An 18,265-nucleotide genomic window follows, 5' to 3' on the forward strand; every position below is an offset into this window, starting at 1 on the left:
GTCCCCAAGCTCTTCAGTTTTCCATCCAGAATCAGCCACTGCTCCAGTTCATGGTGCATCCTTCTAGCGATCCTTTCTCAGAACCACAAGCATGTGTGTGGGGGTAGGTGGGAGTGTGTTCTCACAAAAATGCAACCGGTAAATTATATACACTGTTTTTAACTTTGTTCTTTTCACTTAAGAGTGTATTTTGGAGTCTTTTTTCTTAACATATACTGTATGGGTTGGCGGTAGATTTAGAAAGCAGAAAAAACTTTTCCCAAATGACTCTGAGCTTTGCTTCGCTTCAGGCAGCTCCTTGCTTCTGGCTGCCTTTTACAGTGTGGCCCCTGGGCCACCTAAAGCTGTCCTGCTCTGGGAGACATCCTGCCAGGGGGATGACAGGCAGGGGGCCCACCTCCCTGCCAGACTCCACTGAATTGATTTGTGTCCTCTCTTCTTCCTGGATCCCCACATCTGGGACTTGCTCTCATGGTTTACTAGGTGAGACACAAGCTCCAGCCCCTCACCTGGGTACTCAGTTGTTGTTTTCAGGTCTTGTAGTTGGATGAAGTATTTGGGGGGCAGCAAGAACAGGTCAGTTGCAATTCTGTTTTGCAGAGGAGAGGGGCTGGCAGTGGTTTCAGGTTACGGTGAGCATTTTTCCTGAAGAGTCTGGAATGCAGGAAGTGGAATGGGACATAGCTCTCAGCATTAAAAGGCCAGTTAAATGACTTTGGGGGCAGCCCTTGGGTCTTTCTATAATCACTTTGTAGAACTATCTCCTTCCTTCTCTTTCTCTTGCTCTAGGCCTGCTGATCTTGCTCATTTTCTTTTGATGAGCTTTGTGATCCTAGTGGTCTATTTCTTCTGCCCCAAAGCAGCTTGGGACAAATCAGACCATCTTCTTCATTTGATTTAGACGTTCCAAAGAAATTTATCATGCTGGGTATTTGTTTAAAAATTCTCAGATCATATTGCTTACAAGATTTTGCTAACTGAATAAAGAAAAAACAAAGTTAGATATACTGATCTCTTGTTCTTAGAGAGGCACCAGAGCCAGGGGCTTTCAGAAGTTTGTTGTCTTTTTTTTTTTTTTTTTGAAAAGATAAAAATATTTTGGGGCACCGCTCTGGCTCATTTGGTAGAGCATGTGACTCTGGATCTCGGGGTCAGGAGTTCGAGCCCACGCTGGTGTACAGATTACTTAAAAGTAAAATCTTAAAAAAACAGTAACAGCTTTATTGAGATATAACTCATATGCCATACAATTCCCTTATTTAAAGTACACAGTCCAATGGTTTTTAATATATGCACAAAACTGTGTAACCATCACACAATCAATTTTAGGACATTTTCGTCAATCACCCCTAAAGGAAACCCCATATGCATTAGCAGTCACTTCCCATTTTCCGCGATCCCCTCAGCCCAAGGCATCTAGTAGTCTACTTGCTGTCTCTATGGATTTGCTTATTTCGAACATTTTATATAAATGGGCTTACACAGTATAGGGTCTTTTGTTGACTATTTTCTTTTACTTAGTGTAGTATTTTCAGTATTACAGTCCACACTGTAGCGTTGTCAGAACTTCATTCCTTTTCACGGATGACTAATATTTCATCCTACGGATATACCGAGTTGTGTTAAACCGTTGACGGACATCGACGTTATTCTCGCGTCATTGGTCATCACGGAGGCTGCTGTGGGCATTCGGGGCAAGTTCCTGGGTGGAGCTCACTCAGATGACTGTAGGTCTCATTCTGCAGATGATGAAACAACCCAGTGTGGCTGACAGGAAATGTGCCTCCTGGACATTCAGGGGTTCGATTCCGGAGCCCGAGCTTTTGCTGTCTGTGCTCTGTCCACCAAGGAGAGGAGCTGACGCAACCGAGGCTCTTACCTGAGGGACACATGGAGTCCACTGACGGGGAAAGTGCGCTCTGGATTTCAAAGGCGCAGAAGCCCAGGCTTACAAAGGCAAAAGCCACAAGGGCACATCGTTTGCTTTAAAATAGTCAGGATTGGCGGGGCGCCTGGTGGCTCAGCGGGTTAAAGCCTCTGCCTTCGGCTCAGGTCATGATCTCAGGGTCCAGGGATCGAGCCCCGCATCTTCGGGGTCTCTGCTCGGCGGGGAGCCTGCTTCCCTCTCTCTCTGCCTGCCTCTCTGCCTGCTCGTGGTCTCTGTCAGATAAATAGGTAAAATCTTCAAGAGAAACACTCAGGATCGCCGCTGCCCACCTTCCACTTGCTGACACGTGGCTGCTTCGCCGCGGGGGCCGACCTCCTCTGTCTCCGCCCGCGGAAGGTTGACGGGAGACGCCGCTGAAACCAACCCGCTGCCCCCGACAGGAGCCGAAGGTTCCGCCGACGAACGCGTCCGAGGTGTCCCGGGGCGGGACGCTGCCCTGCTGCCTCAGCGCGACTCCAGCGACCGCGCGAGCGCGTCCCTCACGGAAGCCCCTCACAGGCCGCCGCCCCCCGCCGCTGCGACAGGCCCGCCGAGGCCACGCCGGTGGGAGGGGCTCGGTTACGGGCGCTCTCTGCCGTCCCTCCCAGCGTCCCGCCCCCCTTTCTCGCATCCCCGCGTTACTTCTTCCTTCAGGCATCGGCACCCGGCCCTGCGGCGGGGTCGACGGTCGCTCGCCCTGTCCGTGCGGGACGCAGCGCTGCGTGACTGCTGTGGGCTCCGAGCTCCCTCGGGAGAGCGAGGTTCCGCCGACCGCGGCCGGAGAGGTGGTCCTCGAAGCCACGCTCCCTGGAGGAGCTCCTTTTCCCGGAGCGCGCCCGGCTTTCCCGGATGAGCGCTGCCCGCGCCGGTATGGGGCGCCGTTGAGCGCGTCCCCAAACCCGCTACCGGCCAGCGAGGATAGATGCGCCGTCGCTAGGGCAACGCGCACTGCGGGCAGGCCGCGGCTCCCGGGCCTCGCGGGGAGCGCGCACGCGCAGGGACGCAGGCACGCCCTCCGGCCGCGACGTCAGACCCCTTCCGCCCCTTAACGCGCGCCGGAGCCGGCGCCGTGCCGAATGCCGTCTCCCGCGGGCGGCAGCTAGCAAGAGCCACCAATCAGAGGAGCCGACACATCGGCCGGGCCGGGCGGGCAGCAACCAATCGCTGCATCCGTGTGATCCCCGGCCCGCCCGCGAGGCTAGCGGCAGGCGCTGAGGCGGGGACGGCGGGAGTCGCTGCTGAGGCAGCCGCGGGCGCGGGTCGCGTCAGCTCTGCTCCGCCGGGCCGGGCCGGGCTGGCTGCCGCTGGCGCCTGGCGGTGAGGGCGGGCTCCCGGGGCGGGCGGAATGGCCCCCGCCCAGGGCACTGGGAGCAGCGGCTGAGCGCAGGATGCTGCGGAGGCGGCGCGGCGGCTCCTCACTAGTCCCAGGTAAGGGGGCTCCGTGCTGGCCGTGGCCCGGCTGGGAGCGCCGCCCCGGCCCCGCCGCCGCCGCCCACCTGGCTCCGGGCCCGGCCGACTCCGTCCTGGCATCCCTTGGCCCCGCGTGCCCTCCTGCGCGCACGTCCCCTCGTCCGCCCCGGGGCAGCTGTGCAACCCCGCCCCCGAGCGCGGCGCCCCTCGCCCCGGCCGGCTGTGCGCCCACGGCCGCTCCTCTTCCCGCGCGCCTGCGTATCCCGGCCTCCGCCTGGCCGGCGCGGCGCGAGCCCCCTCCCCGCTCATCCCCGCCCCTCCCCTCTTTCCGCTCCCCACTCGGTCCGCTCCCCTTCCGCGGCGCCGGTAAGGGTCCCCAGCCCCTGCAGCCTTTCGGGGCGCCTTCCGGGGCCGGGACCCCCGTCCTCCCGGCCCATCCCGTGGGGATCGGACCGGACGGCTGCCCGCGCTGCACCTGGGCTTCTCCGCAGACTCTCCCGCATCCCTGCCCTCGGAACCGCATCCTCCACAGCTTTCGTCGCCCCCGCGCCCATGTCCCAGGGTTTTGCCCTCTCGCTCTCCGCTGCCTTCCTGACCCAGCGCGCCTCTTCCCCGCTTGCGGTCGGCAGGCGCTTCTTTCCCTTTACGCGCAACCTTCGGACGCCCCGAAGCGCCCCAGGCCCGATCTGCGGTCTTTCCCGGAGGCGCGCGGACCGCGGCGAGGCGGCCGGCGCGGGGCCTGGCACACAGTAGGCCCGCCGTGCGGGGTGCCTGTGCGCGGTCGCCTGCTCCTCCTCCCCGGTCTCCGTGCTTGGGATGGGGCCGCGAGAGGGCCGGTCCCGGAGGGGTCCGACCCGCCGTCGGGAGAGCGCAGGGAGCCGGCCGGACACGCTGTCGCGCTCCCGAGTGGGGCAGACGGATTAAATGGCCAGTTTTTACTCAGTGAATTCGTTCACAGAAAACCCTTAGGTTTTTTTTTTTTTTTTTGGTCAAATATTGTTTTATGTTTATTGACTTTGTAGAAGATTCCTAGGGAGCTTCGCGGTGTAATTATCCCCCCCCCCCACCCCGCCGCGTTCCCTCACAGTGACGCTGTGTGTGCGAAGCGCTTCCCTCGTTCACCTCTGCGCGGGGTCCAGCCCCGCCGGGAGTTTTCCTCCCTGAAGAGCCTGCGGGAACCGGTGTGGAGTTCTCAGAATCGGCTCTGGAGGGATCACGAACGCTGGGGAGTGAGAGTTCCAGCAAGTTCTGTGAGAGCGGGCGAGCCCCCCCCCCCCCCGCCTTTCCCCACATGTTCTGGCGAGCAGAGCAAGTGGCTGCATTTTTTTTTTTTTAAGTGAAATAAATTTTACTTTTCACAGTGATGAAAGCGGTGTTACCGGCGTGAACCCGCGCTTGCCACGTTGGCTTTAGTGGTCTACAAGCCAGCGTGACTCCCAACAGCAGCTTTTTCTCCTGGGGTCTCCAGAGCTGGCTGGAGAAGGTCGTGTCACCGCCCGGTGCTGTCCGCGCATCTGGATTCTGCCTTTCCTCAGACTGGCGGGAGGCCCTTTGATTCGCCTCCTGGGACGGTCTTAGGCACTAAACCCTGATGGCTTTTTACAGACTTTGTCATTCTCCTCTCTTTGTCCTACTCTTGATGTTTCTTCATTGCTTTTTTCACAATAAGCAGAAAATTCACGGAAGAAATAGGTAGTCTTTAGCCCTGAACGAGTAAGGGTCTGTCATTTTACCGTGTGCCTGTGCCTGTCTAATTTCTGATCTCCTTTTCTTTTATCAGAAGAACACGTGTCCTCGCTGGGGCTAACATCTTTGATCTCTCTGTTCTCATTTTTTCTCATTCTGTGTACATGGTCAGGTTTACATCTTCCAAAACAAAAACAAAAACCTCTTGATGCTTCCCTCTTTTATTTTCTCTGATTAATGGGATCTTCCTTGAGTTGGAGTTTTTGTTCTTTTTTCTGTTCTCTAATTCCCTTGTGTGATTATACTTTCTCTCAGGGCTTCAAATAGTACTTGTATATTTAGGGTTTTCTAAGATGTGTATTTGGTCCCCGTTTTTCTTGAGTTTCAAGTGTTCTTTATTTTCATGTATCTTTTGGACAACCAGACTTGGATACTGAGTACTCTTGGTTTGCTTTTTCTTTCCCTTCCCTCTACTCACATAGCCCCCTCAAGTACATATAAACACTCCTTGTCCTATTTTAGGTCTTCACTCTAGAAACTGTCGAATCTTCTTCTCTCCTTACAGTAAGTCTGTCATTGCTCATATTTTTTCTACCTGAAATCTTTTTTCTCTGCCAGAAGATTGGTTGAGGCCTGGGTTAAGTTTTTCCTGAGCAGACATGGTCATATCCAACCCCAGCACCCACCCCTCCCTCCCTCCCTTCCTTCCTCCCCCTCCCTTCCTTCCCTCCTTCCCTCCTTCCTTCATTTACTCAGGCACTACTTTAAAACCACCTTAGGGAGCCTTTAAAGGTTAAGGATGAGGGGATGAAAGCTTCCACACAGACTGATTCAGTTGGTTTGGTGTGGTGCCAGATCTTGTCATTTAAAAAATGTTTCCTTGGGCACCTGGGTGACTCAGTCAGTTAAGTGTCTGTCATCAGCTCCCGTCATGATCTTGGGGTCCTGGGATCGAGCCCCATTTGGGCTCCTAGGGAGTCGCCTCCTCTCCTCCCCCTCCACTCGTTCTCTCTCTCCTTCTCTCTCTCAAATGAATCTTAAAAATAAATAAATAAATAAAAAACATGCTCCCTATGTGTTGGTAAAATGCAGCTAGGGCTGAGAACTGGGCTGAGAGCTTGAGGAGGGACTGATAGAACCCTGAGGAATTGTGGTATTTAACTCATTTAAAAATTAGGATAAATGTTATCTTGTTGGCATGGTTAGTTGCTTACTCCTGGTACTTGGTACGTGTACCTGTTAAAGTACATACCATTTTATTTAAATTATTTCTCAAGGGCCAATTTTTGTCACGACTAGGAATTCCTTGAGGTCTGGGACCACGTATGCTATTTCTTCTGCACTGCTCACGACCCTTCTGACAGCAAATGTGGGCTGTCCCCTTACAATTCTCCAACGTCCAGACACCTATTGAGTGTCCTACAGTTTAAACCCAGTTATGACACCACCTATCTGGAGTAAGTGCAGACCCCACAGATGAAGAACTTAGCCCCGCCCACCTCCTCCAGACCCCACTGCTATGCCAGTTGCAAGTCCCTGTTCTGACCTGTACTTTTGACCAACTGGCTATAAATTGGGGCTTTCCACAACCCTCTCCTCAGGTCAATAATTTGCTGTAATGACTCACAGAACTTGGAAAGCTCTTTACTTAACCATTACCTGCTTATTATAAAGGGTATAACTCTGAAACAGCAAATGGAAGAGATGCCTAGGGCAGAGTATGTGGGAAGGGGCGTGGAGCTTCCCTGAGCTTCCTTGCTTTCCCTGGGGGCACCATCCCCCTGGCATCCCCATGTGTTCTCCAACCCAGAAGCTCTCTGAATCCCTTCAGTTAGGGTTTTTATGGAGGCTTCATTGTGTAGGCATAATCATTGGTTGATGGTGATAAATTCAATCCGCAGCCCTTTTCCTCTATCCTGAGGTCAGGGATTGGTTCTTCTGGCATCCAGTCTCCATCATCCAAGATAGGGTTGAAAGGGGCTTATTATCAATAACAAAAGATGATCCTCACCCATCAAGAAATTCCAAGGGTTTTAGGAGCTCTGGGTCGGGAGCCAGGGATGAAGACCTAGTTTCTATTCTATGATAATTCTTGCATCACAATATTATAATACCTTACTTTTTTGTCACTGCCTTGTACAGTACTTAGCATATTTTAAAAACTTGATAAAAATTAGTTGAATGAATCAGTTGGTAAATAATGTAGAACAGATCTTGAATTCACAGTTTTGCAAGATGACCATCTGTTTCTTGGCTGATTAACAGGTCACTAGTCATACTTGGATAGTCATTCTTGTTTAAAAAAACACACACTTGTAATAAATTAGATTGGATTAAGATAAATAATATTTGCTTTTATGATTTGGCTTTAAACATGGCTAAGCTGTTGCATGATTATAGAAGTTCATTCAGACCTCGTCTTCAGTAGATGCTATTTAAAGTCGACTTTTTGGATGGTTGAGACATATGTATCTTCCATTTTTTTTAAACAAATAGCTCTGATGTTAGACTTATAAGCTTTGGAATTTTCAAGTAGAACAAAACCTGTCAGATTGATAAAAGATCTTGAACATTGGCAGAACTACTTCTTTTTAAGAGAATTAAGAAAATAGGGAATATGTATTAAGCCATCTACATATATGAATCTCGTTGGTGTTGGTGAGGGGGAAATGTGTAATTCCCAAATATTTAATTACTGTTATAAGAAGAACCTATAATTGCTCATATAATGGTACCATATACTTTGTAATAAGTTAGAATTAAGATATAAACTGTAGAGTTGTCTTCTTGTGTGTTCTTTAGTTTTCTTAATATTTCTGTCAGTTTTTCTTTATAGAATTTGTGGTTGATGGTTCCTTACTTTTTATTTTTATTTTTTAAAGATTTTATTTATTTATTTGACAGGGGGAGAGAGAGCACAGGTAGGCAGAGCGGCAGGCAGAGGGAGAGGGAGAAGCAGGCTCCCCAGTGAGCAGGGAGCCCGATGCGGGACTCAATCCTAGCACCCTGGGATCATGACCTGAGCCAAAGGCAGTCGCTTAAACAACTGAGGCACCCAGGCACCCAGTTCCTTACTTTTTAACGTTTGAAAATGTTGTGCTGCCTTATTCAGACCTCCATGATTTTAGGTGAGGAATCCTCTATGAGTGGAATTTGTGTTTCCCTATATGAGATGTATCCTGTCTCCCTGGCTGCTTTATTTCATTTATTTTGAAAATATTTTATTTGTTTCAGAGAGATAGAGAGAGATAGTGTGTGTGTGTGTGTGTGTGTGTGTGCGCTCGCACGAGCAGGGGGAGAGGCAGGCAGAGGGAGAAGCAGGCTTCCTGCTGAGCTGGAGTTGGAGTTGGAGTTGCATGTGGGAGATGGATGTGGGACTCATCTGGTTGGGGACCCTGGGTTCATGAACTGAGTCAAAGGCAGACATTGACTGAGCCACCAGGCATCCTTCTCCCTGTCTGCTTTGAAGGCTTTTTCTTTGTCTTTAGCTTTCAGAAGTTTAATTATGATATGTCTTGGCATGGATTTGTTTGGGCTTATCCTATTTGGAGTTCTTAACTTTTATTTAAAAAAAAAATTTTTTTTTTTTTTTAAGTAGGCTCCATGCCCAATGTGGGACTTGAACCCCACAACTGTGAGGTCACGAGTTCGTTCCATGCTGTACTGAGTGAGCCAGCCAGGCACCCCTCTGTTAGCTTTCAGAACTGTAAGTTTATGTCTTTTGCCATTTTGGATGTTTCAGCCATTTTAAGGAGAAATTTTCTCTTTTTTTTCTTTCTTTCTTTTTTTTTTTTTTTCTTTTTAGAATAATTTTTCAGCAGCACTTAGGTTGGGTAATTCCTGTTCTATGTTTCAACTTCACTTGTTTTTTCTTGTATTCAGTCTGTGATTGAGCCCACCTATTGACTTTTTGTTGTGGTTATTTTTCAGTTCTGTAATTTCCATTTGGTTCTTTTCTGTATCTGTTATTTCTTGTAAACTTTATTTTGTTGTTTGTTTCAGTAATGTAACATTGCTCATTAAAGCATGATGTCTGCTTTAAAATCCTTATCAGGTAATTCTGACATTTGATTCATGTGTGGTATTAGTAGATGTTAATTATCTTTTTTATTCTTGGTTCTTGATATGATGATTGACTTCTGATTTTTTCCTAGACATATTTGATATTTTGTTTGGAGACTGTGGATCCTATTTAAATCTTTGGTTATAAAAGGCAGTCACCCCAAGAGGTTTAGTGTGTAGGTCCCAGCCTCCCTTTTTTTTTTTTGGTAACATCTTTATTGAGTTATAAGTCACATACCATACATTTGTCCATTTTAGGTATGAAATTTTTTAGTGTATTTACAGAGTTGTGCATGGATCATTACAATCAATTTTAGAACATTTTCGTTACCCCACAAAGAAATTGCGCACTCCTTACCTGTCACTCCCAGCTGTCCCATTTTATTTCTGGGCAACTACTGATCTGTTTTCCGTCCCGTAGATTTGCCTGTTCTAGACATTTCATGTTACTGGTTACTGGTTTTTTTCACTTAGCATAATGTTTCCAGTGTTCTTCCATGTTGTTGAATGTACCAGCATTTTGGTTTTTTGTATTGCTGAATGGTATTTTAATAACAATATTATTTTATATTATTGTATTATTTTAATACTATTTTATAGACATAATGCTTTTTAAAAAAGATTTTTCAAAATTTATTTATTCATGAGAGTCAGAGAGACAGAGAGAGGCAGAGGCAGAAGGAGAAGCAGGCTCCCTGAGGAACAGGGAACCCAGGGCAGGTTTTGATACCAAGACCCTAGGATCATGACCTGAGCCAAAGGCAGACACTGAACCAACTGCGCCACCCAGACATAATGCTTTTGACTTATCCGTTAATCAGTTGATGGGTGTTTAGATTGTTTCCACTTTTTTGGTTATTATGAATAATGCTGCTTTGAACATTTGAGTTCAAGTTTTTGTGTGGACATGAATTGCTGGTCATATGGTAATTCTAGAACACTAAATCTAACATTTAGAGGAATTGCCAGATTGTTTTCCAAAGTGGTTGCCCCATTTCATATTTCTGCCAGCAATTTATGAAGGCTGCAATTACTTAGCATCCTCGCCAACACTTATTGTTATCTGGCCCTTTGATTCTAGCCATCCTAATGGGATGAAGTAATATTTTGTGGTTTTGATTGCATTTTGCTGATAGATAATAATGTTGAGCATATTTTCATGTGCTTTTTGGCTATGTGTATGTACTGAGAGAAATCTCTGTTCCTTTGACTATTTTAAAATTAAGTAGTCTTTTTATTATTGTAAGATGTCTTTATGTAGTCTGGATACTTAATCAGCTATATAATTTGCAAATACAAATGTCCCATTCTATGAGTGTCATTTCACTTTCTTGATGGTGTCCTTTCAAGCACAAAGGTTTTTAATTTTTTGTGAACTTCAACTTATTAATTTTTTTTCTTTTGTTGCTTGTGCTTTAGGTTTCATTTTTGTTGTTGTTGTTTTCAGTATGCTCTATGCCTGACATGGGGCTTGAATTCACAACCCCAAAAGTCACATGTTCCACGAGCTGAGCCAGTCAGGCACCCCCTTTATGAACCATTTAGGCTTCATATTTATTGCCTCAGACCATTGCCTGATTCAGGGTCATGAAGACTTAATCTTATGTTTTCTTCCAAGAGCATTAGAGTTTCAGCTCTTACATTTAGGTTTTTGATCTTATTTGTGAATTTTGTATGTAGTGTGAGATAGTGGTCTATCTTCATGTTTTTGTTTTAGATATTCAGTTATCTCAGCACCATGTGTTGAAAAAACTTTTTTTTTTTAATTTTTAAAAGATTTTATGTATTTATTGGGCAGAGAGAATGAGTACAAGCGTGGGAGCAGCAGAGGAAGAGGGAGAAGGAGGCTGCCCGCTGAGTGGGGAGCCTGATGTGGGTTCTGTCCCAGGACCCAACAATCATGACCTGAGCTGAAGGCAGGTGCTTAACCGATTAAGCCACCCAGGCACCCCAGAAAAAAAACTATTCTTTCCTCCTCTGAATTATCTTGGCACCTTTCTCCAGTTGGGATTTTGGAAGGGATTGCATTGAAGCTATAGATCAATTTGAGGAATATTGCTATCTCAACAGTATTAGTCTTCCAGTCTGTCACGGCCGGCGCAACAAATCAACCAGGAACGTGAGGGTAAGAGGATGAAGAAAAGAACTCGAGAAGCAAAGAGATGGGGGCAGGAGGAGCACTGAGGAGGATGTCCAACAGTGCTAAGTTTATTCAAAGCATTAGGGCCATATATATAGTGATATTACAATAGGGGAAGCAATACACCTGTGTCTAGTTAAACAACCACGAGTTCCCATAATAAGTTTCACATTTGACTATAAGCAGACCTCGTGATGCCAAATGGCTGATGCCAGTACAATTGTTCTGTATTGATACAGCAAACCTGAAAGTAATTTATGGGCTATACTAGGGCAGCAAGGACCAGCCATGAACTTATGACCCCAACTGAATTGTTCTCATTTGTTGCTACAAGCGTGTGGGAAGTCATGTAGGCAAGCGCACAACACATAGCACTGACCCTTTCTCAGTGCTACTCGACTTTCCCGTCCTAAACCTTTTGTTAGGTTATTCGGATTTTAAAGGAGGCACAAGTCAGGGCCTGATTTGGTCCTCGTCTCAAGCCTTATTGCGGCCTCCCACACCAGTCCATGAACATGTAATGTCTTTTCATTTGTTTAGATCTTTTTTTGAAAGATTTTGTTTATTTGAGAGAGCGAGCGAGCACATGTTGGAGCACATGAGTGGGGGGAGAGGCAAAGGGAGAGGAGGAAGCAGACTCCTGCTGAGTAAGAAGCCCCATGTGGGGCTCCATCCCAGCACCCTGAGATCATGACCTGAGCCAAAGGCAGTCGCTTGACTGACTGAGCCACCCAGCACCTTTATTTAGATCTTCTTAAATTTCTTTCAGTAATGTCTTCTCGTTTTCCATATATAAGACTTGGATTACTTTTGGTAAAACTTGTTTCTTAATCTTTTATTCTTTTGATGCTATTGTAAGTGGAATTGTCTTCTTAATTCCATTTTTGGATTGTTATTATTAAGTATAGAAATACAGTTGAATCCTATATATTAGTCTTGTATCTTGCAAACATCCCTGACAGTTTTTTAATGCGTTATTAAGGATTTTATGTATACTTGATATGTCATCTCTGATGAGAGATAGTCTCACTTTTTCCTTCCAATTTGGATACCTTTTAATTTTTCTTGCCTAATTGTGTTGGCTAGAACCTCTTGTACAATATTGAATAGAAATGGTGAGAGCAGACATCCATGCAGTCTTGTTGATCTTACAGGGTAATCATTAAGTGTGAAGTTAGCTGTGAGTTATCTTAGATGTCCTTTTTCATGTTGATGATGTTCTTCTCTATTTCTGACTCATTCCTTGTGTTTATCATGAACGAATGTTGGATTTTGTCAAATGCTTTTTCAGTGTCTGTTGAGATGATTGTGTGCTTTTTGTCATTAATTAATATGGTGTATGACAGTCGTTGATTTTCATATGTTGAAACAATCTTAAATGCTTCGGACAATGCACCCTTGGTCATGGTTTATGTATGGTCATCCTTTGTGTATGTTTCTGGATTTGGTTTGCTGGCATTTTCTCAGGATTTTTGCATTATATAAATAAATATATGTTTGTAGTTTTCTTGCAGTGTCTTTGTCTGGTTTTGGAGTAGGGGAAAACTGGCCTCATAGAATAAATTGGAAAGTGTTCCCATCTCTTCTGCATTTTGGAAGAGTTTGTTTAGGATTGTTGTTCATTCTTAAGGTTTGGTAGAATCCACTAGTGAAGCCATTTGATCTTACACTTTTCTTTACTTGTTATGGCTTTATTCAGGGCATTTCTTTGTGAATGGATTTTAGTACTTGTGTCTTCCAGGAATTTGTTCACTTTATCCAGTTATATAATTTATTTGATTACAATTGTTTATAGTATTCTCTATAATTCATTATAATTTTATTTATATAAGGTTGTTAATAATTACTGATTTTAGTAATTTGAGTCTTATCTTTTTTGTTCATGTTAAATCTAAATAAGATTGTTAATTCTGTTGATCTTTTCAAAGAATCAACTTTTTATTTTGTTGAATTTCTTTATTCTTTTCTCTCTATTGTGTTTATTTCACTGTAATCTAATTCATTCCTTCTGTCCGCTGGCTTTGGGTCCCATTTACTCTTTTTCTGTTTTTTGTTTTAGTTTATTTATGTATTTATTAGAGACAGAGTATACGAACACGTGCTTGTAAGCAGGGGGAGGGACAGAAGGGAAGGGAGAGAATCTTAAGCAGACTCCCTGTTGAATTTGGAGCCTGATGTGCAGCTCCATCTTATGACCCTGAGATCATGACCTGAGCTGTAATCAAGAGTCTGACACTTAAGCCACCCAGGTGCCCCTTTTTTCTGGTTTCTTAAAGTGAACAGTTAGATTGTTGATTTGAGGTCTTTTTAACTTGTGAAGTTTTAAACTTTTTTTTTTTTTAAGTTTTAAACTTTTTAAATTTTATTTTTTAGGTTTTCCTATTGCTTATATGTAACATTGTGTAAATTTAAGGTGTACAACAGATTGATTTGAGATTTTCTTTTTTATAGGTATTTACAGTATAAATTTCCCTTATGATGTAGCTCTTGCTGCTTTTGCTATATCCTATATAAGTTTTGTGTTTTTATCTCCAAGTATTTAACTTCCCTTGGTGCTTCTTCTGTGGCTCATTGGTTATTTAGGAGAATGTTCTATAGATTTTCACATATTTGCAAATTTCTCAAATATCTTAACTGATCCTGTTTTCTAATTTTATTCTATTGTGATTGGAGAATATACTTTGTATGATTTCAGTCCTTTACATTTACTGAGATTTGTTTATGGCCTATTGTAGGGAATGTTCTATGTGCATGTGAAAATGATGTTACGCCTAGACTGTTTTATAGATGTTTACTAAGTCTGGTTGGCTTGTAATATTGTTCAAGTCTTTTTCCTTGATCATCTTTTCTCTGGTTGTTTTATCTGATATAAAAAATAGAATAATAAATTCTCCAAATATTGTTGTAGAATTACCTATTTCTGTCTTCAACTGTCAATTTTTTTTTTGAAGATTTTATTTATTTATTTGACAGAGATCACAAGTAGGCAGAGAGGCAGGCAAAGAGAGAGCGGGGGAAGCAGGTTCCCTGCTGAGCAGAGAGCCCGATATGGGGCTCAGTCCCAGGACCCCGGGATCATGACCCGAGCTGAAGGCAGAGGCTTTAACCCACTGAGCCACCCAGGCGCCCCATCAACTGTCAATTTTTTCCTCTTGTGTTTGGAAGTTCTTGTTTAGATGCATATGTATTTATAATTTTTATATCTTCTTAATGGATTTCAGTTCTTATAATTATATAGTGCCCTTTGTTTCTAGTAACAATTTTTATCTTAAAGTGCATTGTATAGGATGTTAGTATAGCTACTCCAAAGTCTTTGTTATTGTGTGTGGTGCATCTTTTTCCCCTTCTTTTGCTTTCAGGCCATTTGGTCATTGAGTCTAAAGTATATCTTGTAAGAAATATATTTGGGTGATTTCTTAAAAAGTTTTTATTCAGATTTCAGTTAATATACAGCATAATACTAGTTTCAGGTGTACAATATAGTGATTCAGCACTTCCATAACAACACTTGCTTATCACAACAAGTGCACTCCTTAATATTCCCATCACCTATTCAACCTATCCCCACACCCACCTCTTCTCTGGTAACCATCAGTTTGTTTTCTGTAGTTAAGAGTCTCTTTCTTTCTTTGTCTCCCTCTGTTTTTTTTTCTCTTTGCTCGTTTATTTCTTAAATTCCACATATGCATGAAATCATGGTATTTGTCTTTCTCTGACATACTTCACTTGACATAATACTCTAGGTCCATCCACATCATTGCAAATGGAAGATTTCATTCTTTTTGATGGCTGAGTAATATTCTTTTATACATATTTTGTATGTATATGTAGTGTGTGTATACACACACACACACACCACATCTGCCTTATCTGTTCATCAGTTAGTGGACACTTGGGTTATTTTCATAATTTGGCTCTTATAGATAATGCTGTTATAAACTTTGGGGTGCATGTATCCTTTCTTTTTTTTTTTAATCTTTTTTTAAGATTTTATTTGTTTATTTGATAGAGATTACAAGTAGAGAGGCAGACAGAGAGAGAGAAGGAAGCAGGCTCCCCGCTGAGCAGAGAGCCCGATGTGGAGCTCGATCCCAGGACCCTAAGATCATGACCTGAGCCGAAGGCAGAGGCTTTAACCCACTGAGCCACCCAGGCGCCCCACATGTATCCTTTCAGAATAGTATTTTTGTATTCTTTGGATAAATACCTGATAGTAACGATTGCTGGATTTTTTTCTTTTTTCTTTTCTTTTTTTTTTTTTTAAGATTTATTTATTTATTTATTTGACAGACAGAGATCACAAGTAGGCAGAGAGGCAGGCAGAGAGAGAGGAGGGGAAGCAGGCGCCCTGCTGAGCAGAGAGCCCGATGCGGGGCTCGATCCCAGGACCCTGGGATCATGACCTGAGCCGAAGGCAGCAGCTTTAACCCACTGAGCCACCCAGGTGCCCCCGATTACTGGATTATAGGGCAGTTCTGTTTTTATCTTCTTTGAGGAAATTCCATACTGTTTTCCAGAGTGGCTGTATTAGTTTGCATACCTGCCTATAGTGCAAGAGGGTTCCCTCTTTTCCACATCCTTCCCAACACCTGTTGTTTCTTGTGTTTTTTATTTTAGTCATTCTAACAGGTGTGAGTTGATAACTCATTGTAGTTTTGATTTGTATTTCCCTGACGATCAGTGAAATTGAGCATCTTTTTCTGTGTCTATGGCCATCTGTATGTCTCCTTTGGAAAAATGCTTATTTGTGTCTTCTGCCCATTTTTTAATTGGATTATTCATTTCTTGGGTGTTGAGTTTTATAAATTCTTTGTATATTTTGGATACTAGCCCTTTATTGGATATGTCAGTATCCAATATTTGCAAGTATCTTCTCCCATTCTGTAGGTTGCCTTTTAGTTTTGTTGACTGTTTCCTTCACTTTGTAGAAGCTTCTTATTTTGATGAAGTCCCCGTAGTTTATTTTTGCTTTCGTTTCCCTTGCCTCAGGAGACATATCTAGAAAAATGTTGCTATGGCTGATGTCAAAAAGGTTGCTGCCTGTGTTCTCTAGGATTTTTGTGGTTTCAATTCTTATAGTTAGGTCTTTAATCCATTTTGAATTTATATTTGTGTTTGGTATAGACAAGTGGTCCAGTTTCAGTCTTTTAAATGTTACTGTCCAGTATTCTCAACACCATTTGTGAGGAGACTGTCTTTTTCTAATTGGGTATTCTTTCCTGCTTTAAGATTAATTGACCATATAGTTGTGGGTTTGTTTTTGCATTTTTTATTTTGTTCCATTGATTTATGTGTCTGTTTTTGTGGCAGTACCATACTCTTTTGATCACTACAGCTTTGTAATATAACCTGAAATCTGAAATTGTGATACCTTCAGGTTTGCTTTTCTTTTTCATGATTGCTTTGACTACTCAGGGGTTTTGTGGTTCCATTCAAATTTTAGGATTGTTCTAGTTCTGTGAAAAATGTTTGTGGTATTTTGGTAATATTGCCTTAAAGCTTTATATTGCTTTGGGTAGTATAGACATTTTAACAGTATTTGTCCTTCCAATCTGTGAGCATGGAATGTCTTTCCACTTCTTTTTCTTTTTTTTTTAATAAAGATTTTATTTATTTATTTATTTGACAGACAGAGATCACAAGTAGGCAGAGAGGCAGGCAGAGAGAGAGGAGGGGAAGCAGGCTCCCTGCTGAGCAGAGAGCCCGATGTGGGGCTTGATCCCAGGACCCTGGGATCATGACCTGAGCCAAAGGCAGAGGCTTTAACCCACTGAGCCACCCAGGCGCCTGTCTTTCCACTTCTTGATGTCATCTTCAATTTCTTTCATCAGTGTTTTACAGTTTTCAGAGTACAGGTTGTTCATCTCTTTGTTTAGGTTTTTTCCTGGGTATCTTATTGTCTTTGGTATAATTTTTTTGTAAATGGGGTTGATTCCTTAATTTCTCTTTCTGCTTCTTCTTGATGTATATTAATGCAACAAATTTCTGTACATAGATTTTTATATCCTGCAACTTTAATGAATTCATTTTTCAGTGGTTTTTGGGTGGAGTCTTTCAGGTTTTCTGTATAGAATATCATGTCATCTGCAAATAGTGGAAGTTTTACTTCTTCTTAGCCAATTTGGATGCCCTTTATTTCTTTTTGTTGTCTGATTGCTGAGGCTAGGACTTGCAGCACTATGTTAAATAAAAATGGTAAGAGTGAGCATCCCTCTCTTGTTCCTGAAAAAAGCTCTGTTTTATCCCCATTGAGGATTATATGAGCTATGGTTTTTTCATATATGGCCCTTATTATGTTGAGGTATGTTTCATCTAAACCTACTTGGTTGAGGGTGTTTATCATCAACAGATATTGTACTGTGTCAGATGTTTTTTCTGCAACTATTGAAATTTTTATATGGTTTTTCACCCCTTTTAAAAAATTAATACGATGTATCACATTGATTGAGTTGTGAATATTGAACTATGCTGGCAGCTCAGGAATAAATCCCACTTGATCTGGTGAATGATTTTTTTAATGTTATATCAGATTCAGTTTGCTAGTATTTTATTAAGAAATTTTACATCTGGGGGTGCTTTTGGTTAAGAGCATGCCCCGGGATTGAATCCTACATCAGGCTCCCTGCTCAGTGGGAGGGAGCTTGCTTCTCCCTCTCCCTTTGCCACTTCCCCTGCTTGTGCTCTCTTGCTTTCTCTCTCCCAAATAAATAAATAAAATCTTAAAAAAAAAAAAAAGAGTTCTTATATCGAGGGGTGCCTGGGTGGCTCAGTCAGTTAAGCATCTGCCTTTGGTTCAGGTCATGGTCCTGGGGCCCTGGGATCGAGCCCTGTGTCAGCCTCCCTGCTCTCTATCTGTCCCCACCTCCCAAAACCTACTTGTTCTCTCTCTCAAGTAAATAAATAAAATCTTAAAAAAAAAATTTTTTTTTTCATCAGGGCACCTGGGTGGCTCAGTTAGTTGAGTGTCTCTTGATTTTGGCTCAGGTCATGATCTCAGTCAGGACTGTGGGATTGAGCCCTACATTCGGCTTTGTGTTCAG

The 18,265-nt window shown here is 43.7% G+C and overlaps 1 protein-coding gene across 1 annotated transcript in view; it reads left to right on the forward strand.

Moving 5' to 3' along the window:
• Window positions 1-3,172: 3,172 nt before the first annotated feature.
• Window positions 3,173-18,265, forward strand: part of TPST1 (tyrosylprotein sulfotransferase 1) — a 130,712-nt gene continuing 115,619 nt past the window's right edge. Inside the window, exon 1 of the mRNA XM_032872362.1 lies at window positions 3,173-3,355. The gene's annotated coding sequence lies outside the window, so the exon portion shown is untranslated. The remainder of the gene's footprint in view (window positions 3,356-18,265) is intronic.

The sequence above is a fragment of the Lontra canadensis genome, unplaced genomic scaffold, assembly GCF_010015895.1.
Source record: "Lontra canadensis isolate GAN:19392208 unplaced genomic scaffold, GSC_riverotter_1.0 scaffold45, whole genome shotgun sequence".
In the NCBI taxonomy this organism is placed as follows: Eukaryota; Metazoa; Chordata; class Mammalia; order Carnivora; family Mustelidae; genus Lontra; species Lontra canadensis.